The sequence below is a fragment of the Mirounga angustirostris genome, unplaced genomic scaffold, assembly GCF_029215605.1.
Source record: "Mirounga angustirostris isolate CCGP_5_RB_7025 unplaced genomic scaffold, mMirAng1.0.hap1 SCAF_1, whole genome shotgun sequence".
In the NCBI taxonomy this organism is placed as follows: Eukaryota; Metazoa; Chordata; class Mammalia; order Carnivora; family Phocidae; genus Mirounga; species Mirounga angustirostris.
Genome location: NW_026991709.1, coordinates 38,808,459 through 38,835,263, shown reverse-complemented (window position 1 = coordinate 38,835,263; position 26,805 = coordinate 38,808,459). Strand labels below are relative to the sequence as shown.

Here is a 26,805-nt window from a genome sequence, read left to right as displayed (position 1 = left end):
CAATTTTAAATTTCATTTAAAAATATAATAGTATGTTTCAAGTAAGCATACTTCAAGGAAGATTTTTAGCATCTTAAACTAACAAATATGTTTAATTTATTTCCTTCATTACTCTTTTACTAAAGGTGGGAAAATAAAAGCAATTCTAACTCATCCTTTGTATATGTAGATTACAGTGATGTCATCCATGGGTTAAGTATTCTAACATTCTCTGCAGTCTATCCATTTCACCTGAACTATCCAGCAATGGAACCAGAGATATTGGTTCCTCTTTCTTCATTATTGCTGACCTTGCACGTACTCTTGTCCCTAGGTGAAAACTTCTCTACAATTTCAGAGCTGGAAACACATTGGCTGTCATCATAAAGTAGGAGCTATATTGCTTTGCCTTCATTTTTGCCCTAACTCTTTGGTACCCCAGCACTAAATTGTATTCTGTTCCTGAATTTTTTTAAGATAGTAATTCCCTGGGGTGCCCAGGTGGCTCAGTCAGTTGAGTGTTCAGCTCCTGATTTTGGTGATCTCAGGGTCTCCGGCTCTGTGCTCAGCTGGGAGTCAGCTTGAGGATTCTTCTCCCTCTCCCTCCCCCTCCCCTGCTCCTGTGAATGCTCTCTCTCCCTCTTTCTAAAATGAATAAATAAATCTTTTTAAAAAGATAGTAATTTCCCTTCTTATATGATTCTTCTGTTTTCATCCAAATGTTAATGGCTTTACTCTTTAAGCCATTTTGTGTGTACCATCTTAATTCATCTTTGAAAGTCTTCTTGCCATAAATCGTTTAATACCTTTGAAGAAAATAGCTGTAGGATAGCCTATGTTGAAGTACTAGAGAGCTTTTGAATGCTCATCTGCCCCCACAATTCCACCATTTTGAAACAATGGTCTCAAAAAGAACAACACCTTCTTTCCTCAGCATTCCGTGTACATCAGCTCATCAGATTAATTTCCTTAAGTGACTAAAGGGAGCAGGCAGCCAAGAAAGTAAATGTTTTTGTGGGGTAGGATAGAATGCAGAATGACACCAAAACCAAACCAGACAACAAAACATGGAATAGTGGTTTCCAAAAAGGGGGAAATACTGGAGCAGAAAAACACACTCCTACCTTTTTCTAACATTGACCACTAGGGGCGCCTGGGTGGCTCAGCCAGTTAAGTGTCTGCCTTCTGCTCAGGTCATGGTCTCAGGGTCCTAGGCTCCAGCCCCAAGCTGGACTCCCTGCTCAGTGGGGAGTCTACTCCCTCTCCCTCTGTGCTCTCTTTCTCACTTGCTCTCTCTCAAATAAATAAATAAAAACCTTTAAAAAAATAAAATTGACCCCTAACTCCACTTCAATGTGGTATCTTCCAGAAAGTACAGAAACAATAACTTATGTTCTGTAGGTCAAGCAGAGGAAGATCACAATGTAACGCCATGTTGAAACCTTTGCTTTACTTAATCATTTATCTTCATGAAGGCAGACTCATTAGCCTTTGCCTCCATGTTGCATTATGTGAAACTCTATTTCAGACCAGTAAGTAATGTGTTAATAATTTTTACCAGTTGTGGCAACTCTTTAAAATTTTTCTTTAAGAGACCTGTATAAATATTTGTTTCAAAAGTGCTAGGTATGGTTAAAGTTTTAAAATTTGGACAGCTTCATGTACTATAAGCTTTAAATCATTATTGCAAAAATTAAGAGTTATTTATTCTTCGTCTTTTGTTCCCTGTTTTATATTACTATTTTACTACTGGCCATGGGGAATTTTATTTATTTAATGGAGTTATTGTCTCATGTGTATCAGAATGTTTTTCCCAGATTGGCAGTTGACTATAGTTTGCTCTTTCTTGTTGAGCTGCTTTATTGCTGGAGTTATATATCCAAAGTTTATAGGTAAAATCGGAATACTTGTCCAATTTCCATTTCCCTAGTAAAACTTGACCCTGCACAGTTACAATTAACAATGCACCAGGCTTTTCTTTGGACTCGGCAGTATAGAGGACTAACTCAGTCCCCAGAGTACCATTTCATACAATGAAACACTCACTTTGTTTGATGCCCTGGTGACTCAAAGAATTGATGTTTTTTAAGTGCCAAATTTAATTTCAGATATTAGGTCATGTTTTGGGAGAATGTACTTTAATAAAAAAGTCTTAGTATTTGGACATAATAAGGAAATCATAAGTTTATAAAAAAACAAATAAAATGTTCCCTCTCTGCAAAGTATTTTTCCAAGAGATATTTGTCAAATAATAGTGACAAATTTATCAATCATGGAGTGCTCTAGGACTAGTTCCATGCTTACTGTTATAAATACTTTTTGCAAGCTATAATTACAAAAAAGTAATATGCACTTTTAGTCTAAAGAAGGTAGTTAAAATAAGCAAAGCTGCCCATTATCCAAGCCCTCCTTGCTGCACACCAACATGGGAGCTTGTAGGCGTGTCTCCCATTCCTTGAGGAACAGGCAGAGCACTCTACTGGGAAATGAGAAAGTGAAGACCTTGTGCAGTGCAAAGGAAACTATTTTATAAGTAAATTTTAGAAGAAAAGAATATAAATCTACATAATCTCTCTTAGGATTATCTCTATTTAATAACACAAACTAAGTAAAGCATGAAATATTGAATTATGCAACAATAAAATGTGTCCATCAATAATACAAAAGAATTGGTAAAACTGATTTTTTAAAAATTTATTTCTATTAATAGTACAAACCTAACTGGAAATTAACAAATTATACTCCAGATAATTCCATAGTCCATAGAACCTTTACCTTAATAAAGAGCTCTACCTTATTTTCCCTACAGTATTTTACATACTTCATATGTAATCAAGATTATTATTAATCCTAGGAGTTTATTTTTTTTATATGTAAAAATATCCATCTGAAGGTTCACAGTGAGAAATAATTAAATTTAAATGGGTACAAACACAAACCTAAAATTTGCCAATTAAGAATAATGAACCAAGATTTAATGAAAAGCTGAAGGGGTGTTTAGGGTATTAAAGGGGGAAACCTTATCTTGAGTGACATCTAGTGGTCTACTGCAGAATGCCATTTTAAAAAAATTGAAGTTTTTGAAGATTAGGCAGCTGTACAGATTAGGGAACAATTTTTTTTTTTTTTAAGATTTTATTTATTTGACGGAGAGAGGCACAGCGAGAGAGGGAACACAAGCAGAGGGAGTGGGAGAGGGAGAAGCAGGCCTCCTGCCGAGCAGGGAGCCCGATGTGGGGCTCGATCCCAGGACCCTGGGACCATGACCTGAGCCAAAGGCAGACGCTTAACGACTGAGCCACCCAGGCGCCCCCAGATTAGGGAACTATTACAAATGAGGCAATTTAGTTCTTTATCATATCATATGTTACATTTGTGTAAAATAACTTTATATAAGCAGTAAAATTATTTGTTTCAGCTAACAATGGAAATCACATGGGGCTTAGAAAATTTTGTAAATGGAAAAAAGAAATCTCAATTAAAAATGTATCTGTAAATTCAATACTGATGTAATATGTCATTATTGAATAAGTGTTTTCAATACTTTTAAGAGTCACTAATAGGGGCGCCTGCGTGGCTCAGTCGTTAAGCGTCTGCCTTCAGCTCAGGTCATGATCCCATAGTCCTGGGATCGAACCCTGCATCGGGCTTCCCGCTCGGCGGGAGGTCTGCTTCTCCCTCTCCCACTCCCCCTGCTTGTGTTCCCTCTCTCGCTGTGTCTCTCTCTCTGTCAAATAAATAAATAAAATCTTAAAAAAAAAAAAAAGTCACTAATAGTTGAGGTCCTCCTACTTTGTGTAAATATAAAAATTTATGCTCTATTTTTTTTCCACTTTAAAACCTCAATGTTGGGATCATTTAGAATTTTTTTCTAAATTAAGAAATTATTTTGTCAGAAACATGTATTTCTATTGTATATCTTCTAGTTCTTTGTAATTATTTGAGGAACAAAGACACACTATATTTTGTTACTAGTATCTTAAGGGGACATTGAAAGATTTTCCCATTGCTCTCTATCATTTCTTAATAATATGTAAAAGTATTCCTATTATTTATGACATTTCCATTGTCTTATTTCTAATTAGCCCCTTTGTCTTTGAGGGTGCAGTGATCTTATACTGTTGTTTTTTCCATGTCCTTTCAAATCAAACATATCTATTGGTAAAACATTATTTGGTGCTTGACCTTCAATGTGTCCCGTACCTCTTTGTATGAACTTCTCTCAGTTCTGCTCTTTGTATGCCTTCTGTAACCTTGTTCAGCTCAACAGAATTTTCTTTTTTTTGTGTGTCATCTATTTCATATTTCTTTTCTGAATTCTAAATTGCCTTGCATTGTTCTTACCACATTAATGCTCTTTTGTCTGTTTTAATGTTTCCCACTAATCCTAAGCATTCTTATGAGAGAACAATTTTGTGATCTCTAATTATTTTCCTTAATAAATCCCTTGTTTTTCTATTCAAATACTGTTTACTTATTTTTCTTATTCAAACTCTATTTATTTTCCGTATTCATTTTCCTACAGTTCCTAAGGTTATAATTGAGTAATCCATGATTGCAATTTTTAGAATTCACTTTTAGAATATTGATAGTCACTTTTAGGGGGATTTCCCTAATTAGCTTTTCCACCATTTTGGAAATCAACAAACATTTACTGAACTCTTACTATATGTTTGGTTTTAGCTCAAGTTCTTTTGGGGTAACTGAAGAAAAAAATAGTTCATTTTCTATTCCTCAAATTTAATGAGATTATCACATGCAAAAAACCACAAGTAAGATGGTGCATAATCAAGTGCTAAATTTTGGGGCATTGGTCTAAAGGTGACAAATTCAGAGAAAGTAAAGAGCAATGAGGTTCAGGGAGAAGGTAGAACTTATTTTAAATCATTTGAAAATAAACTCAAAATATGTTGTATAATTTATTTTATTCACCATTATTACCTACATTTTCTTATATCTAAATGGTTTCTCTAATAGACTGATTCAATGGGTATTGACTTTTATATTTTTTATCAGTTACATAAATAATAAACTTATATTTAGAATTATTATAAGTAAAATTAATTTGAGAAAGGATTTGGAAAAATCTATTATCACTTTCTATCATCTTTTAACATTTGGTGTGATACCTTTAAGATTCTTTGCTGTAGGCTGCATAAACCGAAAATATAAATTTTACATTTGTTGATGATTAGAATTCCACTTTAAAAAATTGAATATGTTTGCATAGTGAGTGGATAGAAGGGAGGAAATTAGTGAGCTCATAGAATCCAGGGAAAGCTTAAGATCAAGGGAAAAAAAAAATAGACATGTCTTGAGAAAAGGTGTAACAAATTTTAAAATCCAGAAGAATATATGGGGGGAGTAAAAAAATAATAATAAAATAAAAAGCCATAAACATCCTTGAAATCATGAAAAACATTGTATCAGGGGAAAAAAAGAACATGTGGTAGATAATTTAATGGTGATTATTGTTTTCCACAAGGAGATAGTGACAGTTATTGAGAGGTTGAATAACTTGATCAAAGTACTGTAAACATGCCATAAATCATGGTATGTATTGGAGAAAGGAGAATCAATAGACTGAGAGGTCGTTAAATGAGTGTCACATACACTTGCTCTGAAATTTAGGTGAGCTTAACTAAGATGTGGAGTGGGAAGATGAGAGAAGCAGGGGTGGAAAACAGAGTCATTACAAGAGGGGAAAGGAACACCTAGTAAGTTTCTGGGGCTAACTGAAATGGTATCAACAAGGATTTTTATTTAAAGCCATAAGACATATTTCCAGCTGAAAAATTAGTTCATTAAAAGGCTACTGTGAAGCTACAGAATTGTTTGGAGGACTGGAGAAGTAGACCCAAGACAAAACTTGAAGGAGCAATATCTAAAAATTGGCCTTCAAAGGAACCATCACTACTGCTGCTACTCTGTGAGCACCAGAGAAAACAGTTTCCTTTACTGCCTTGTTCCAGTGAAATAGATCCATTAAAGAGAGGGAGTGACAGAGACAGACAGACAGAGAAAGTGCCAGAGAGGCAGACTCTAATTGAAGAGATAAAGGCTGACAATTTTGCAAAATTGCCTAAAGATATTAACAAACATTTTTAAGAAGGTGGTTTGATCCCTGGTACGTCAAAAGAAAAAATAGCCAACTTAGAATTCTATAGCTTTCAAAAATAGCTTTCAAAAATTAAAACAATAATAATAAATGTATTTCTAGAAGAAAATGAAAAAATCTGGGGAGTTTTTACCAGCTGGAAACACAAATTGGAATTCTTTAGGCAGAAGGAAAATAATCTCATAGAAAAATAGAATTTGTAGGAATGAATGAAAAACAAGGGAGCAAATAGGAAAATAAATATACAAGAATATTAATTGTATATTGATCCTAAAGAATAATATCAATCTCTTATGATGTTAAAAGTACCAAAAAATAGCTGCTACACTATTTTGAAGAGTGGCTTTAGCATCTTATATTCCCACCATAAGTGTATGAATGATTTAGTTTCTCCCATCATTGCCAGCATTTGGTGTTAACTATATTTTATTTTTGCCATTCTCATAAGTATGTAATCTTATGTCCTTGTGGTTTTTCCTAATGGTTGATGCTGTTGAGTGAATACCTTTTCGCTGCTTAGTTCTCATCTGTGTACTCTTTTCATTGAAATATCTCTTCATGTAATCTGTTATTTTCTAATTGGATTGTTTGTTTCTTTACTACTGAGCTTTGAAAGTTCTTTATCATTTCTAAACACAAGACCTTTGTCAGCTATGTAGTTTGCAATATTTTCTCCCAGTCTGTAGCTTGTCTTTCCATTCTCTTCACAAGATCTTTGCCAAGCAAAGTTTTAAATTTTGATGATGTTCAAATTATCTGTTTTTTTTTTTCCTTTTATGGAACACAATTTTGTTGTCAAGTCTAAGATCTCTTCACTTAGCCTGAGTTCCCCAAAATTTTATCTGTATCTTTTTTTTTCTGAAAGTTATAGTTTGATATTTAAGTCTGTGATCAATTTTAAGTGAATTTTTGTGTAATATGTGAGAGTACTATCAATGCATACAATTATTGGATCAAGCTCAACAGCCTTATATGCTGAGTGAAAAAAGCCAATCTTAAAAGGTCACATAGTATATGATTCCATTTTTATAAAATTCTTGAACTGACAAGATTATAGAGATACTAAGTAGATTAGTGGCTACCAGAAATTAAGGACTGAGAGATGGAAGGAGAGAAGGATATGGCTATCTAAAAGGATTGTTGTGGTAATGGAATAGTTCTAGCTCCTGATTCTGGTGGTGGTTACATAAATCTACACATGTGATAAATTTGCATAGAACTAAATGCACACACAATACATATATGTAAATGAGTGCATGTAAATTTAATAAAATCTGAATACAGTCATGGAACTATATCAATGTCAATTTCTAAGATGTGATACTGTTCAAAATAAATACATAGAAGTTAAGAAGTCATTCTTTAGATTCCGTCTTTGTCCATTTGGGTTGCTGTAACAGAATACCATAGACTGGGTGGCTTATAAAAAAGAGAAATATATTTTTCATAGTTCTGGAGGCTGGGAAGTCCAAGACCAAGATGATGCAGATTCAGTGTCTGCTGAGAGCCCATTTCCTAGTTCACAGAAGGTCTTCAAATGACAAATGGGCAAGGAAGCTCTCTGAAGTCTTTTAAATAAGGGTACTAATCTCATTAGTGAAAGCTTCAGCCTCATGACTTACTCATCTCCCAAATGCCCCACCACCACATACCATCACACTGGGGATTAGGTTTTAACATATTAATTTTGGGGAACACAAACATTCAGTCTAGATCCTCATGTTAGGACAGGAAGACAAAGAAATCTAGGAAAGGAAGTATTTCTCAAAATCAAATTAAAACAATAATATTTCATTACTCCTTAATTATAAGTTACTAACCAACTAATAAAGTTGGGGTTAAGGATTTCTCACTGGAATATGGTATATATACATTGAAATGTAACTGATGATACAAGTCCTACCTTACACTTGCCCAATGACTGGTTCTGGTTGTGAGTGACATGAGTTTTATTTATTTATTTATTTATTTATTCATTCATTCATTCATTCATTCATTCATTTATTTATTTTAAAGATTTTATCTATTTATTTGTCAGAGAGTGAGTGAGTGAGTGAGAGACCACAAGCAGGGGAAGCAGGAGGCAGAGGTAGAAGCAGACTCCCCACTGAGCAGGGAGCCCCGTGAGAGACTTGATCCCAGGACTCTGGGATCATGACCTGAGCCAAAGGCAGATGTTTAACCAACTGAGCCACCCAGGCGTCCCTGTGAATGGTATGAGTTTTAGAAAAAAAATACTAAGCCTTTGTGATTACAGAATAGTTGGAAGAGCAAAGACTGACTTGAAAGGAATATTATTAAATATAAAAATTGTGCAAATGAAGTTGTGCCAACTTTTATTTGAAGGTCAATAAGTGGTCGAGGGAACATAGCTCATATTGAGAGCAGCGGGAAATTAAGTTTGCAAAGGATTGTTGAAAACAGATACTGGAGTGTATTATTTTTAGCAATTATCTCTTAACAGCAATATTATTTGCTGGTATATAATAGTCTCAACTGCTTATTAAGTGGTGGGCATGATGGAACCTAATGTTGAAAAATGTTTTTTTTTCTTTTTTTTCCAATGTAAAGCAAAGATGTTAATTCACTATTTCACCTTCCTTTTTATATCATGCCAGATATTACCTGCCTTCTTACTAGATTCTCAGAGATCTTATCTATCTTCAGGGTACAGTGTGGGAGGATGGTGTGAAAGAATATAAGGGGAAATAATGCCCCCCCTTTTTTTTTAATAAGCTTCATGCTCCCAGGACTAAAATCTCCCCTCTGTAGAAAGTCTGCTTTCATAAAGGGATTAGAGTGAACCTTTCATCTTCCAGAGCTCCATGGGCTGCATCTCTTCTTTCAAGGTCTTAATATTATTGGTATCTGTTGTGTTCTGGTCACTGACTATATTTATCTCAGTCTCTACCAAGAGTCTGTAGCTTTTTTCAAGAGATTTTTCATTTTATTCTCAACTATTCCCACCTACCATTAAAAAAAAATCACTTATCAAGATTATTTTTAAACACAACTCCTTTTTCCATTATCCCTGGATGTCTAGTGGAAAGATCACAGTACAAAAAGGCCTTCATGCTTGTCTTCATATTTTCCCCCAACTTCTTCCTGAAGCCCCCTTTTCCACCCATGTGTGAATAGGATTGTCTAAAATCATTTCAACAGTTGGATCCTGAAAAGCTTTGTGAGTTTAGTTTTTTTTTTTTTGATTATTTTATTTGCCATATAAAAAAGAAGAAAGAAGGAAAGAACATCCTTTTGATTCTAATACCCACAATAACCATTTTATTTATAAAAAGTGAGGGTCTATTTATTAAACCCATCCAAAATGTAACTCTAGAACCTTGCTAACATTGCAAAAGTTGTCTAATGTATGCCACACTTTATTCAATTCCAAATCTGAGATTAAATAACTTAATAACTTAAACTATAGTCCTCTTAATATGCATGCTGAATGAATCCAAACTGCAGCAACCTCCCTTGTTCACAAACAAGCATGGATACAGCCATCAAACGTGAGTCAGTTTGCATCTTTGCGCTTATCCTCATTGTTTAATACAATCCATAGTGGTTTGAATGAAGAAAAGCATACTCATTAGATTTGTAGCTGATGACCATGTAGTAGTCTTAGTATGAGTACTTGTGTTTCCTTTCCTTTATTCTTTTACTTATTATTGTGTGTGTGTGTGTGTGTGTGTGTATGTATGTGCTTGGTGAGGAGGAGATTGCACAAATTAGATTGAAGCTTGCTTCTTAGAGGCAGAGGTTCTAGGTTCAACTCTGCCATTTTCTAGCTTTAAAAAAAAAAGATTTTATTTGTTTATTTGAGAGAGAATGTGGGGGGGCAAGGGAGAAGGAGAAGCAAACTCCGCTCTGAGGGTGGAGACCTATTTGGGACTGGATCCCATGACCCTGAGATCATGACCTGAGCTGAAATCAAAAGTTTGGACCTTTAATGGACTGAGCCACCCAGGTACCCCTGCCATTTTCTAGCTTTGTAAACTTTGGCCAGTTAATATTTTTCTGCTTCACTTACTTCATCTGTAAAATTATACTAATGGTTTTATCTGACAGTTATTGAAATATTGAATTAACTAAATAGTACATAAAAATGTGTAGGAATCTCCAATTCCTAGTTTTGACTTAGTCTTTATTACCCTGCTTTATTATCACTGTCTATAAAGTCATCAATAACATCCATAGATAAAACTACTGTATGTTTTTAAGTCCATATTTTTTCTGGACCTGTTAATCGTTCCTTCCAATTATTAGCTACCATGATATTGCAATGAACTGTTTTCTTTTATATCTCTGCCCATTCTTTTGTTTGTCCCCTTAACAGGCTCTTATTCCTTCACTAAAACTGCATATATTTATTGTGTATTTATTATAAGCTGGGCTTTCTGAAGAATACTGATAAAAATCCCAGCCTCTGCCCTGAAGAGGCTGCTTCTGTAGTGAAATACATGGAAAAATGGACAAAGAGCTCTTGCACAAACCAGAGAGACAGGAAGGTTAGAATAAGGAATGTGTCCATGCAGCTAAGACCTATACACTGAACTAAAACTGTTGGTGATTTACTAGTGATTAGTGATTATTAGGTGAAGAGGATGACAAAGAGTTGTTCTGGTATAGTGGTGTCTGGGTGGCTCAGTTAGTTAAGTGTCTGCCTTTGGCTCAGGTCGAGATCCTGGAGTTCCAGGGTCAGGTTCTCTGCTCAGCAGGGGAGTCTGCTTCCCCTCTGCCCCTCACCTGCTCATGCTCTCTCTCTCTCTCTCAAAAAAAAAAAAGAGTTGTTCTGGTATTAATAAAAGAATGTGTACAAGTTTAGTGGTGAGAGAAACTGTGAATTTGAGGGACTGAAAACGGTTCCACAGGACTAATTTAAATATTGTATTGTTATCAAGTGTGGATAGGAATAGCAAATCAAGGAGATGGGATTGTTTGGTACCTGTCATTCAGAATGATTTTTCACCATTTTAAAACAGTGATATTTTATGTTTAAAGCAATGTGGAAAGATTGGAGGGTTTTACACACCATTGTTGTTTCTGACTTGGATTTTTGCAATCATTTTCTAACTCACTTCCCTGCTTCCTACCAGACCAGAGTGAAAATTTATAAATTCAATCTTGACCATGTTGCTCTGCTGTTACACAGATCTTCAGTGTCTAAGTCCTCTGTGCATCCTTCTATGAAAACACTGCATAATAATAACCTCTGCAAATGCTTTTCCCACTCAAGACCATGGACCTCTTAAAGGGGATTATTAACCAGTGTATCACTTGCATCTAGCTCGATGTCTAACACATGGTGGTTGCTCATATGTAACAATGAATTCACCATCAGGGATGATTAAAATTTGAATTACAGAAATAGATGAAATACCTTTAAGATCTTTTCCAAGCCATGACTGCACAACTCAAATTATTTGTAATCAAATAATTCTTGGACCAGCAGCATCAGCATCATGGAAGAACTTGCTAAAAAGGCAAATATTGTGTCCTTTTCCAGACCTACTGAATCAGAAACTCTAGGGGAGTGCCTAGTGACCTGGGGTTTAATAAGCCCTTCAAGTGACTCTGATGCCCTGGAAAGCTTAAGAATCACTGTCTATACCATTGATCTATCAGTGGGGCTGTCTTACAACAATTTGGCCACAGCTATAACACTGTTGCTGACTTGTTGGTCATTCTGTTACAAGGTATAGGATATGATGCTTTTCTTCTGCTGGTGCTAATTGGGATGTATTCTGTGGGTTTATTAACAAAATCATTTTTATACATTTTAAATTTGCAGGTTGAATTAATTTATTTGCTCTCTTCCATTATTATTCTTTACAAAGCTTCAGACAGAGTTAAACAGCTGATAAAGATTCAGAACCTGTCACCTTAACTCAGTTATTTATCGAACTATATGTGCAAATGAATGAAGAAATTTGTTATAGAACGGTTTGAGAACTATTAATTAGCAACAAAACAGATAAAGAATCAGAAATGACAATTTGGGATCCTGAAAGTAGAAGAAAAAAACCATCTTATTGACTCATGCATTCCTTTGACATCTGGATCAGTGAGTCAGACATAACATAAGTCATAACAATGATTTTATATTTCCATAACTAGTTAGCAGTATTTCTGGGTTTTATTTGCTGTTTTTGTTTGTTTGTTTTTCACTCAGGAGTACAATATGACTTCTTGTCCTCTTGATTGCTTTAGGAACATTGTTTAGAAAGCTAAATATGTTTAGATCAAATTAACAGAATAGTGTCATATTGAATACCATAGCCAATATCCAATTACAAATTTTTATTCCATGGTGATCATTGCAGTTAGATAATTTCTACTCTGAAAAGTCTTTTCAAAATATAATCAACAAAGTACTTGAAGTTTCTGTTCACAATGCTGAATATAAATCAAACCAAAACAAACAACAAAGACAGCATGGATACCTTATTCTGTATATTGGTATTTACTTTTAAAAATATACTAAACTGTGATGCTTTAAATTAGATATATTTTTTAATTTTTTTTATTATTATTATGTTCAGTTAGCCAGCATATAGTACATCATTAGTTTTTGGTGTAGTGTTCAATGATTCATTAGTTGTGTATAACACCCAATGCTCATCACAACATGTGCTCTCCTTAATACCCATCAACTGGTTACCCCATCCCCCAACTCCCCTCCCTTCTGTAGCCCTCAGTTTGTTCCCCGGAGTCCAGAGTCTCTCACGGTTTGAGATTAGGCCTTATGGAAAAAATAAATTTAATTTTATTGCTCAAAAATAGGAAATTATTGGAGCACCTGGTGGCTCAGTCAGGTGTCCAACTCTTGATTTCAGCTCAGGTCATGATCTCACGGTCCTGGGACTGAGAGCCGCATTGGGCTCTGAGCTCGGTGCAGAGTCTGCTTGTCCTTCTCCCTCTTTCCTCTGCCCTGCTCTCTATCTCTAAAATAAATAAATACAATCTTTAAAAAAATAAGAAATTATAAAACATAGTCATGTTATAAATCATCCAGATAGACTCAAAGCATTTTAGACTGGAAGATATCATAAATTAATTCTGTACTTCTTCTATATTTTTTACATGAGTCAGTTGAATTCAGAGAGGTTAAGCGGCTTGGCTGAGGATAGGTGATTTGTGGTAGTGTCGTAAGTATAAAACAAGTGTACTGACTCCAAGTTGAATGGTTATCAACTTGATTATATAAAAAAAGTTCATATAAAATATATAAATGTAGTACTCTCTTAGTGTTCTTAAAGAGAATATCAACTTGAATATATACTATATACAATATTTATAATATATCCACATATATAATATATCCACATATATATATATACACATTTTTACAAACTTTTGGTAACATTTAAGATACTATAGTTAACAGAAGAAAATTGGGAAGTAATTTTTTAAATGTTGGATGGTTTGATAATTTGTTATAAACATTTCTAGGATTTTAATAGTACTTGTGATTTTCTATTTTTTAAAAAATCTGTATTTGAGGTACAAGTTAAGTAGAGTTAGGAAGGAAAAAAATAACTCAGAATATCACATTTCACTTTTGCATGTAACAGAGAGAGCCAGATTCATTAAATATAGTGTCAAACTTTCAGAAAAGAAAATAGTGATTCATTCACATTTTCTTCTCTATGTTTATAAAGCTAGTATCTTTCACTCGATCATGCAATAAATATTTATAAAAGCCTAAGAAGTCCGAGGTACTATTCATGGTGTTGAGGATAACTCAGGGAATAAAACAGAAAAATTCATGCCCTAATGAAGCTTGCATTCTAGTGGAAGAAGTGAAATAATAAACAAATACATTAGGAGAAGGTATACTATATAACATGGTTGCAGCTGGAGAAAGTAAGGCAACAGAAAAAGAATAGAGAGCACAGAAATAATCTGGGATGTACCTGAAATAGAATGGTTAAAGTGATATTTGAAAAACACCTAAAAGAGGTATAAAAGCCACATGTATTTCTGGGTTAAGTATGTCTTAGAAAAACAAGTACAAAGACTTTTAGGCAGGGATGGCCTGCTGTGTTCAAGGGTCAGAAAGGAGGCTAGTATGGCAAGAACAGAGGAAAGGAGAGAGTAGAAGATGAAGTCAAAGAGATTTTAATTGATTACTGCCTTTCACATATTCTTTCTGGATTCTTCTCTTCCCTTGAATTAGTTGTTGGTTATAACCATTGTACCAGCCAACCACTTTCAGTGGCCATATTCTCCACTGATAAGGTAAACTTTGAAACTTGAGGGATACAGAGCAAATAATAATGGGTTTGGCTGCAGCAAATTACCTGTTTTCCAGATTTTCAGAGTTGGTCTAGAAGAGCCCATAGAGCTATCTGGACTAGATTATTTTACTTCTTCTTAATATTATTCCAGTGTAAAATCTCTAGATCAATTTTTAGAATTCCATGGATGCCAGGCACAACCCAAAAACTAAGATATAGACAGTATATTAAATATAGCCTCACAGGAAAGACTCGTTGCTGATTAGATAAAAAAGAAAAGATTTGGCAGCAAATTCTGTCTTGTTTTATATGTGCATCTGGAATGAAGTCCCAGAAGATTCAAATTAGATAAATTGCGGAAAATTGGAATCTTATTTGAGATGTAACAAAAATGTTGGAACTCCACTTTTATATTATTTCAAGAATGTTCTTGCATGGATGTAAACATTGTTGAGAAGTTGAGTCTAATAGACTTAGTCAGTTTGAAAGTATCTCGAGGGAGTTGACCAGCCAAATTTTAGATTTTCTTTCTCATGTCATGCATGTTACACAATACTTTTACTAAGGCATTTAAAAAAAAAAAAGAATTAGTTTTCAGAGCAGTTTAAGGTTTACAGCAACACTGAAGGGAAGATATGGGGATTTCCCATACACCCTCTCCCCTCACACATGTACAACCTCTCCCATTATCAACTTTCCCTACCAGGTGGCATATTTATTACAGTTGATGAACCTACACTGGCACATCATAATCACCCAAAGTCCATAGTTTACATTGGTGCTCATTCCTGAGTTGTATATTTTATGGGTTTGGGCAAATGTGTATTGATATGTACCCATCATACAGAGTATATTCACTGCCCTAAAAATCCTCTGTGTTTTGCCTATTCATCTCTTTCTACCCCTAATTCCTGGCAACTGCTAATATTTTTGTCTCCATAGTTTTGCCTTCTCCAGGATGTGATATAGTTGGAATCATATAGTTTGTAGCCTTTTAAGATCGGCTTCTTTTACTTGGTAATATGCACTTAAGTTTCCTCCATGTGTTTTCATGACTTGATATCTCATTTCTTTTTAGTGCTGAATAATTCCATTATCTGGATGTCCCACGGTTTACTTATCCATTCACCTGCTACTGGGCCTCTTGGTTGCTTCCAAGTTTTGGCAAGTATGAATAAAGCTGCTAAAAACACATGTGTGGGCTTTTGTGTGGACATAAAACTTCAACTCCTTTGGGTGAGTACCAAGGAGCACAATTATTGGATCATATGGTAAGAGTATGTTTAGTTTTCTAAGAAACAACCAAACTGTTTTCCAAAGTGGTTGTATTGTTTTGCATTCTCATCAATGTATGGGAATTCACCTCTTCTTCAGCATTTGGTGTTGGTGTTCCAGATTTGGGGTATAATAATAGGTATGTAGTAGTGTTTTAATTTACATTTCCTTGATGACATATGATGTGGAGCATTCTTTCATATGCTTATTTGCCATCTGTATATCTACTTTGGTGAGGTGTCCAAGGTTTTTGTCCTCTCTTTGAATCAGATTGTTTTATTATTGTTGAGTTTCAAGAGTTCTTTTTATATTTTGGATAACAGTCTTTTACTGCCAGTATCTTTTGCAAATACTTTCTTCTAGTCTGTGACTCAGTCCTCTCATTGACTTGATAGTGTCTTTTACAGAGCAGAAGTTTTAAATTTTAATTTAATTTCCAGATTATCCATATTTTCATTATGGATTGTGCCTTAAGTGTTGCATCTAAAAAGTCATCACCATACCCAACGTCATCTAAATGTTTTCCTATATTAACTTATAGGAGTTGTGTGATTTTCTATTTTTTATTTAGGTCTGTAATCCATTTGAGTTAATCTTTGTGAAGGGTATGAAGTCTGTATGTAGATTCATTTCTTTTTTTTTTTCATGAAGAGGTCTAATTGTTCTAGCACCATTTGCTGAAGAGACTGTCTTTGCTCTATTGTATTATCTCTGCTTCTTTGTCAAAGATCAGTTGATTATATTTACATGAGTTTATTTCTGAGCTCTATTCTGTTTCATTGATCTATTTTGTTATTCTTTTGCCAATACCACACTATCTTGATTACACTAGAGCATTTTTACTTATTTATTTTTATTTTTTAAAAAGATTTTATTTATTTATTTATTTATTTGAGAGAGAGAGAATGAGAGACAGAGAACATGAGAGGGAGGAGGGTCAGAGGGAGAAGCAGACTCCCTGCCGAGCAGGGAGCCCAATGCGGGACTCGATCCAGGGACTCCAGGATCATGACCTGAGCCGAAGGCAGTCGCTTAACCAACTGAGCCACCCAGGCGCCCCAACACTAGAGCATTTTTAAAAATGTATTTCAACATACTTAATCTTGCTCTTATATTTTATTACTACTTTTGAATACTAGCATACTAGAAGAGTAAAAAATAATATATTTTTATCCTATCAAATGCTTTCTTAAATTATAAAAGTCACCTCCCACCTGCCAAATAGAGGTCACAGAAAATAAGGTGAATTTTTTTGAAATTCACCTAGGGTTGTCCCAGTTTTATCGTCACTTAAATCCAGTTTTTTTTTTTTTTTTTTTTTGACAAGGGCTCATGGCCTTAGTTCTAGAGGTGATTTTAGTCTTCTGCATCATAAATACTTATACTCAAAATGAACTTTTGCCTTACAACCTTGGGAAAGTTACTTAGACTCTTTAACTCATAGTCTCATAATTATGAAATTAGTATAATGATACTATCACATTCATAGAGTTAATACAAATATTAAATGATATAATATATAAACATCAATGCGATATGATGCAGATTAAATGACCATAAGTGGTCACCATAATGTCTTGCATGTGGTCAGGACTCAGTAAATACTACCTGTGGTAATAAATATCTTTCTTGTTAAATGTTGAGCTTGTTTTAGCACATTAGACATCTTTATTTTAATTATTGGATATATCCAAATGCTATTTAGAAATAAATCTTTATTTTGTGTTCTTCTCAATTTAAACAACATAAATTTCATTATTTAAACCAGGCATATTTTATTCACAATATGCTAGCACCTGCACTAGCCTTATGTTTGCAAAAAAGAAAATGAAGCCAAGAGAAGCATGATGTCCCAACCTCAGACATATTAGAAGTCACGTTGTTGTTTTAATCACCAAGCCAATAGTCACATTTCAGAAATATGAAGATTTTTGCTTCTCCCTATAAATTATTAGTAATATTAATAACAAAATACTACAATTTAACACAAATTCAAAGGTTTTCAAGGCACTTACACATATGATTTTATTTGATCCTCTTAAGAACTTTTTGATTCCCAGTATACAGATGCTTTCTCGGGTGAGTGGCCCAGAGATGAACAGGTAATAACCAGTGCAGCTAACATGAAAACCCTTATCTTCTGATTCCCTGCCTGGATTTCTTTCTACTATTACTTTCACTTCTCCTGTAAGAGGGGATTCCTGGCATCATCTAAGGACAGATTGAATGGGCTTCATTTTCTGAATGGTAATCTGAGGAGGTTAGTCTTAACAAAATTTGCAAACTTTCACAGTTTTCTCCAAAGGATACCTTACAGTTACACCTTGATATCCTCAGATTGTCTTTGAATTAATGGAAAGATAGTAATAATATACAAATTTACTAGGTTAAACTGCTTAGTCATTTAAATCCTTAAGAAATTGTTAAATTGCTTATATTTCTAATATTTAATTAGAAACGTGTACACAGATATGTGTGTGTATATTTACTTTTAAATAAGAGCACACTGTGAGAAAGAGTAAATTATGCATATCTTTGAGTCTTCTTAAAATATTTTTTCAAACTTCATTAAGTTTGGCTGCTTCTGTAGTTTATCCTCTTGCCTGCTCTGATACAGAAGCTTTTTTCCCTCTAACAGTACAGTTGTTTCAAAGCAGGAAGACGAGGCTGGAAATGTGTATATGTGAATTATAAAAGATAACTCTTGTTTCTAATTCATTTTAAATAACTGGCAGTGAAAATGCAAACAAGAAAGATACAACTAAACACAGTTTGGATTGAATCTTACATGATATATAAGCAGCTCACTGAGTGATTCAATCACAAGTTAGCCAACTGAAATTCTTAATTACAATCACTTTTAATGAAACATGGTCATTGGAGCTTAGATGTATTCCATCAGTTAGAAAGGAATGAAAGGAATTTAAACACTATATAGGTTATGTGCTTTTTCCCCCTGTGCTTATATTTTTTGCATGAATCACAATGCAGACATCTGTAAATTGATTTAAAATAGAGCAAAGTCATTCAATAAACCAATTCTTTAAACAGCAAGGCTTCAAAGATACTCATTAACAGTAATTCCATCAAATAACCTTTGAAAGAATAAACTACATAATGAGAATTAAAAGTTTCAACGATACCCATTAGGGTATTCTCCTGCACCATTGATTCCCTAGTATCAACTCCTTTCAGTTAGCTGAATTCTTGAGTGTTTATTGGAAAACATTAATAAACCACAATCAATTTTCTTTTTAACCTCACAAGGATAGCTTGAATGAATTAAATGTTTTCTCTCCCTCCAACCCCCCTGACCACTTCTTTCCATTTTGGACACATAATAGGAATATCTTGAACATTTATATTTCTTTTCTCCCAAAAATAAAAACAAGGAAAAGCATATTAATATGTTTCTGTTATTAACTTCCCCCCCATCCTTTAGATTATTATTACACCTATGAAAATCTAGGAATATGCCTCTCTTTATTTCAGGTTCAAAAAACAATAGGATCAGACTGTCAAATGCATTTGCTGTTTACCATTAATGAATTTAATTTACCCCAATTTTATTGAGATGCCATTCTGTACTATATTTTAAATAGATATAGATAGATAAATAGATAAATGGCTTATGTGCCCAAGATCAAGGCTCTCAAGTGCCTGGCAATGCAGAGCAATATTGTTTAAAACCAGCGATCTTAAGCCTTTAATCCTTTGTTCAAAGCTATTCTGTCACCATGTCAAAGGACAGATCTATCGTCTCTATATTTAAAGATAAAATTAAAATAAATTTATAAAATGTGACAAAATATTATATTAAAAATTACAAGAAGAAAGTTATGTAGATATAAGAAATTGTTGATCTTGTTTTCAATCCTAATTTGTCCTAAAATAATAATATAACTTTTAAGCATTAAACAAAATGCTAAGAGCACTTTTATAAAATGCTGAAGAGAACTGGAACAGAACTAGTTGAGCCTTTTTTTATTATGTCTTGAATGATTAATCTTGCTTGAAAAACAGCTGGTATTAAAGGCTTCAATTATTCTTTGCTGAAGTCTAAGTGATGCCATTTTGCTGTATCTGAGGTACAGGTTTTCCAGATTTATTTGGAGATCTTTCTATGAAAGCCAATTTTAAAACATGTTAACACACTATTTCTATATTGTATGTGTAACTATAAAACTTTATTATTATTACTGTATTATTTATTTTTAAGTAGGCCCCATGCCCAGTGTGGAGTCCAAAGCAGGGCTTGAACTCATGACCCTGAGATCAATACCTGAGCTGAGGTCAAGAGTCGGATGCTTGGGCGCCTGGGTGGTTCAGTTGGTTAAGCGACTGCCTTTGGCTCAGGTCATGATCCTGGAGTCCTGGGATCGAGTCCCACATCGGGCTCCCTGCTCGGTGGGGAGTCTGCTTCTCCTTCTGACCTCCCCCCCTTATGCTCTCTCTCTCTCTTTCTAATAAATAAATAAATAAATCTTAAAAAAAAAAGTCGAATGCTTAACCAACTGAGCCATCCAGAAGCCCCTAAAACACTTTATTACCAACAAATAGAAAACACTGACTTATGACCATCAAACAAAAGTTCAGAGTCAGTCAAAATCCCCCCTAATACTTCTTGAAAGGGAGGCATTAGGTTTAGGCATCATTTTGGGATTTGGATGGATTGATGTTCACTCACATTTCTAACTTTAGAAAGCTCATCTTTCCCCAAATATTTACCCAGTGAATTTATTAGAATCTTGAAGTAAATTGCTATCAAATCCTTGTGAAGAAATACAAAATGTGTGTCTCTGAGGCCTGGAATGTGTCTGGTGCACAGAAGATTCTTCTTGGTTGCTGTTGGCATTGACCCTTCAAAACAGTGATTATCAATGATACTTAAGAATTTGTGTGTGTGTGATTTGAAATGGAAGGTTTAAAATAACATGTAACAAAATGTGACAAAATATAATAAAGTATAACATAGAGTGATTCTCAACTTGAGAAAACTCTTCAATAGGACACATTCACCACCCTAAAGAGGGCACATACTGCACGGAACACTGGGTGTTATACGGAAACAATGAATTATGGAACACTACATCAAAAACTAATGATGTACTGTATGGTGATTAACATAACATAATAAAAAAAATAGGACACATTCAGTGGTATGCTAGCAAATGTTTAAGAACCAGCTGCCATGCTTACCTCTTCCCTCAGGCCGCCTGCTTTTGTGTTCAGAGTCCTGGCCTACTCATTATATAGCAATTGATTACTTATATACATATATAAGTAATGGATATGGATTACTTATATGGATATATATAGCAACTGAGAGGTAGAACAGCAAAAGTAAATATCAACCTGAGCGTATATTTAACATGCCATCATGTATGCTTATAAGAAAGCTGATCTCTATTTAATGAGAGAATTAATATAAATTTTATAATAATCTCTGAAGTTCAATCACATGAAATTAATACAATTTATCAAATAGGTTTAACAACTAACTCCAAAGAAAACTTTCAAGGACTTTCTTAAACACATAGGACAACGTTTCCACTGAGAATTTACTCATTGAAATTGAGAAACTTCATCCACTTTCCATAAATAAATATCACTGTGGTGACAGACAGAAAAGTAAATTTCTATCTATACTGAATAATAAGTCTTTAGGAAAACTGTCATTTGGTAAAATGTCAAGCAGTTCATTTAAAACGAATGTAGTCTGTGAGGTGGTAATGTGAGAGAAGTTGTCAACAATTTCTTTAAAGACAAATGTATTAGGACAAGCTTCCTTGTACTACTCAGCCACACAGACTGATTCTGCCCGTAGGGAAGAATATTAAGATGGCTACCACATCTTGAGTTTTCCAAGGAATGGCCACTGTAAGAAATGAATGCCCCCAGTTAACCCCGCTCACAGTATATGTGCAGAAGGACTGAATCATAGCTGTTATAAGGTAATGATTTTGCCTCACATTTTTCCAGGCCATGCCCTGCATATGCTCCCTTTTAATCTGTGGTGGCTAGCAGCTCATGAACCACTGTGGCATCAGAAAACTTTGCTGAGTCTGTATTGAGATGGGGCAGATAGTAATAGGAACTAATGGTTCATTTACTATCTCTAAATAAAAAGAAAATAAAGCTGAATATTCCATCTACCCCCAAATCCATTTGACTGAAACTTACATTCAGATAAGTTATTTAACTCTTCTCTGTACGTGGGTGTGCGTGCATGTGCTCATGCACTGTGTACATGTATTTGTAGGCATTTTTTAAAAGGACAAACTAAAAACAAATATAACAAATATCTCTGCTTCTTTACTTGTTTACCTTGTTTCCCTACCTCACCCACAATAAACCCATGAACAATTCCCTTGCCTATTACTTGAAGTGGAAAATTAAAATCATAGATTTTCTCCCAAGACCTAATACTTGCTTCCAAGACCTAATACCTTTGGTCTTAAAAATTGTCTCAGAGAACGTGCTGGAAATATTAGTTTGCTAAGTTAAAGGAGTCCTCAGCATGTAAATTTTTGAAGGCAAGTGATCTATAATAATGCAACTTTGCCTCATCAATCAAGAAGCAGGTGACTTTTCCTAGTCTTCTCTCTATGCTTGGATTTAAGCAAATTAACAAACTGCCACCACTATAAATCATTCATGATGGTTTCATAAAACATGTTTATATTTTATATGAATAGAAGTATTATAAGTAATATACAAACACATAATTTGCCTGTGTATATTTTGTTTAATATATGTTATAAAATATATTTACATTTTCATTGATTCTACAAATATATAACACCCATAAGCTATGAGACCTGGTCATAGACCATTAGGTTGTCCAGAGGACGTGTCAAACAGTCTGGTGCATAGAGAGATGTGGAAATGAATAGTACAGGACATTGGGAAGTGTGTTGGCATAGTATATAAAAGTATTAGGGAGTATCAGAAGGAATGAGGGCTACAGATGAAGTGGCATTAGAGCTGAGATTTTAAAGGGTACCTAGTATACCTCCATGTGGTCATGTAAACAAAACAAAACAAAAAACAAACATGCATGACTCATTCTGAAACTGTAGTTAGTTACCTGTTGTTGGAGCCTGGGTTGAGAAAAACAAGTGGACAATCTGGAAAGAGAGGTTTCAATATGATTTGTATTTTGGACATAATACTGTGGTCATTAGAGAACCAAAAAATCTTTTTAATGAGGAAATTTATATAATTAATTATTTTTATTTTAGAAAGATATTTTAACAAACAAAGTAAGCTTGCAATGGTGGAAAGATAAGTTAGGAAGCTATTTTGATAGCCCAGAAGAGAGATCAATGTAGATAGAATCTATGGAGGTGAAGAAAAGTCTAGTGCAAGAGGTAAAAATACCGAGGATTATGAAAGAAGATATGAGATCATAGCAAATGACATCTTGCTTTCACTAGCAAGTAGAAATTGAAAACACTCAGAACACACACACTCACACACACACACACAATCAAGATGATGAAAAGGGGAATGAGGAAATTTAAAAATTTGAACAAATTGATTTTTGTTTCATTTTTCCCTCTAGAGAATACAGCGTTTTGATCTAAGGTTTTGTTCAAGCATATAAATAGTGTTTATCATTAGTTATCCTATGTGCACAGATCTGTTCTATGTGTTGAGATTTAGAAACAGAAACAGAATTCCTGGTGAGTATGGAATTTGCATCCTAGTAGGATGTCATTGACATTGCTTCACTTTAAGCCTGAAAGATAAGTCAAAGAAAGAAATTTAATTTAGAAGACTTTGCTCTGTAATAACAAATTGGACCTCCTTGGGACTTTTCACCAAGAGAACAGTGATTTCATGATAATTATAGAGTGAAAAATACCCCGAAATCCACTGTTGCACGGAAAAGATGTGGGAAGCAAATATTTAAAAGTTAGACAAAATAAAAGCAGAAATAATAATGTCATGACATTATTAACTATCTCAAAATTGTCTTTGAAGATTTCACTTGTTAGGAAAGACAATTGTAAGGGAAACTGTACTAAGATTTTCCCCCACAATCCAGGTAGAAAACATCTAGAAAATAAATCATCTAAATTCATCGGTTTCACTGTAAATATTCTAATTAGGAGCCACTCTGTTAAAAACATGCAAGTAAAATCTGCCTGTACTACAATGAATTGAATATGAATAAAAAATGTGCATGTATGTATACAGTGTTATTAAATATATCCATATGCACATTTATAGACACACACACACACACACACACTTTCTGTTTCCTGATCCTAGAAGTTTTATGACAGATTTTTTTTCCACCACATCAAATACAAAAGAAAAAAAAAAAGTTATTTTTACAGACCTCAGGCCAGTGACCCAGGTGAAAAGAGAAGTGAAACAAAGCTTCATTGATGGAAGAATAAGAGCTTCTCATCATCCTTGGACAAGCTTTAAGCCTTTTAAAAAATGATTTATTTTCTGAGAAAAAAAAATCCAAATTACTCAGTGGAGAAAACACAATTGGGAAACTGGGGATTTGGGGAGACAGACACCCAGAGGTCTTTTGAATCATTATACATGACATGTCTAGATGCTAAGAAATTGTAAGGAAATTTTAAAGGGGTATAGAATTCCCAACAGTGCCCCTATTTCTCAATTGTTTTCACTGCTGAAATATATCTTTTCAAACATATTGTGGAGGCTTTTATATATCCTTGTAGCTGAGTGAGATTTTGTTACAACAAACTGTCAATGAATACTTTTGTAGACACACCAAATGTCCTATATATCTCAACCTGTTTATTCTATTAACCACCTGAGTTATTAAATCTGGAATCATTAATGGACTCGTTCATAGTTCTTTACTCATTCTCTTGTCTTCTATACAACAACATGTTGAAAGTTTGCTCCCATTCTCCGAAGAATATCTACTCGCCTCCCACTTCTGTACACATATTTCCAGATGAGCCAGCTGCCAATACCTAACCTAGGAAGATTCACTCATGTTGAAATGGGGTAAACCATGAAATGACCTCCCAGGCGACCAGATGTCACAGGCTAATACCATGTCACAGTAGCAGAGTTTATAAAACAGTTAAAAAATCCTGGGAATGGTACTTTGCACATATTTACACATGTTCATAAAATAAGACAAAATAAATACATCATATAATTGGTATGTAGGGAAATGTTTTCAGAACACGAACAGAATGGAAAATGGAGGTTATACTTCAAAATGAAAAGGATCCCATTTATGCTTACCCAGATTTCTCTTCAGTCTTTCCCGATTCTAATGTTGCTTAAATAAGTTTTTGCCAAGTGAGTTTTGAAGTAAAACATGAAGAATGAGCACAGACATTTTGTGCACCATGGAATAGATTTTCAGATTAGTTTGGATGAATGCTTTTTAACATGAATACTATATTTAGGTGCTTAGTACAAAAGGTCATTCCATAAGCACTGCTTGATACAGTGATCTGTGTCACTTTTAGAGAATTCAGAATTATCTTGCTATCTCAAATGACTTAATTCTCTCTGGCAATTCTACTATTAGACAAAAGGAAATTATACCCTTCTCATTATATCTTTAAGAGGCTAAAATTCACCACAGTCATGTTTTGTTCTATTTTATTTAAGCCCTGCATAGTTTAAATGCAACCGTTCATTCTAATTTTAGCTAGCATTTATTTAAAATCTCGTGCATATTTTTATAATTCATGCAATGCCAATAATAATAACTGATAAGAAATCTAAATTGGGATCAAAGTGTTTTCATTAAAAAAATTGGCTTTAAAACTAATAAAATGATAGTGACAACATGAGTTTTAGAATAAATTTTATAAGGATCAATCAAAGTAAAATAAAGTTAGCAAGTGTTTTTGAATGAAAATAAAAGGTAGCATTTGAGCTTCTTTCATAAAAGGAGTTATGAGATCAATATGTCACCATGTCATTTAAATCTTTTGTACGAGAGCTTTTCCTGAAATTTTGAGGAGGCTGGACTGAATAGGAAGACAAAAAAATTGAAGTACTTTTTAAGTCAAAATACTTTTTTAAAAAAAGCAAGGTTTTGAATCTATAAGAAAAGAACCATAAAATTGGTGGACAATATTGAATTGGCTACTTGTAACTAGACTGTGATAAATCTACAATCTGTACAAATCTATGTCTCTTTCAAGTTTTACTGTATGATCTTCTCAACTGAGTAAATGAGTAGTCATCAATATAAGCTGATTTTGGATAGATGGTATTTGTTGTTCATGTATATGTTCTTAGTGTTTCACAAAATACCTTGCTGTTAGTAAATAGTCAATGAATTTTTGTTTAATCGAATTATGAATCAAAACCTTTTTTCTGGGGCGCCTGCGTGGTTCAGTCAGTTAGGCGTCTGACTCTTGATCTCAGCTCAGGTCTTAATCTCAGGGTCATTCAAGCCCCGCATTGGTCTCCACGCTGGGTGTGGAGCCTACTTAAAAACAAAACAAAACAAAAAACAAAAAAACCTTATCTTTTCCTATATTTAAATGTTAATCAAATCACACACAGATTTTTTATTTTGTCCAATAAATTCACAATTGTGGTAGTGACCAGTGAACTCTTTAGCTCTTTATAAGTAAGGGTTTTTACACTGTAGCTGTGTGTGAGTGAGTGTGTGTGTGTGTGAAAATCTACAAATATAAAATTTTACTTATTACTTACCTGTTACATTAAAGAAAGCTCAAGTATCTATAATGATATTCTCATAATGCTTTATTTCAGGAAATTATTTAAGGAGCTAGATAAAATGCTTTTAAAATAACATTTGGTGTTTCCCATTAGGTTGAAAAATTAAGGTTGATAACAACTAAACTATAAGCATCTAGCTAATGACAGTGACAGATATTCTGATTTACAGTATTGATGATTATACCAACACTTTTAAATAATTGTGGAATTGATACTTTACTTCCTCTTTCTAACAATCATCTTATCTACTTTTTCCAGGAGGTCTGAGTAATTTTAAGTGATTTTTTTCCCTATCATATACGGTATGAATATTCATGCTAAAGAGAGAACTAACTATTAAAACATAGCATGAATTATTTACTGCTGCCCAAAGCTGCATTAACTTTGTGGAATATTTCTAATTCACCAAGGCTTTGAACATCCACCTGAGGTCAGTTATGCATTCATAATACATGATTCTAAAAATAATATTCTCCA

At 34.0% G+C, this 26,805-nt stretch overlaps 1 long non-coding RNA gene across 1 annotated transcript in view; it reads left to right on the top strand.

Annotated features, from left to right (window-relative positions):
- Positions 1-26,805, top strand: part of LOC135362116 (uncharacterized) — a 234,641-nt gene that overhangs the window by 156,069 nt on the left and 51,767 nt on the right. Inside the window, exon 7 of the long non-coding RNA XR_010406550.1 lies at positions 15,419-15,576. This is a non-coding gene — a long non-coding RNA (uncharacterized LOC135362116). The remainder of the gene's footprint in view (positions 1-15,418; positions 15,577-26,805) is intronic.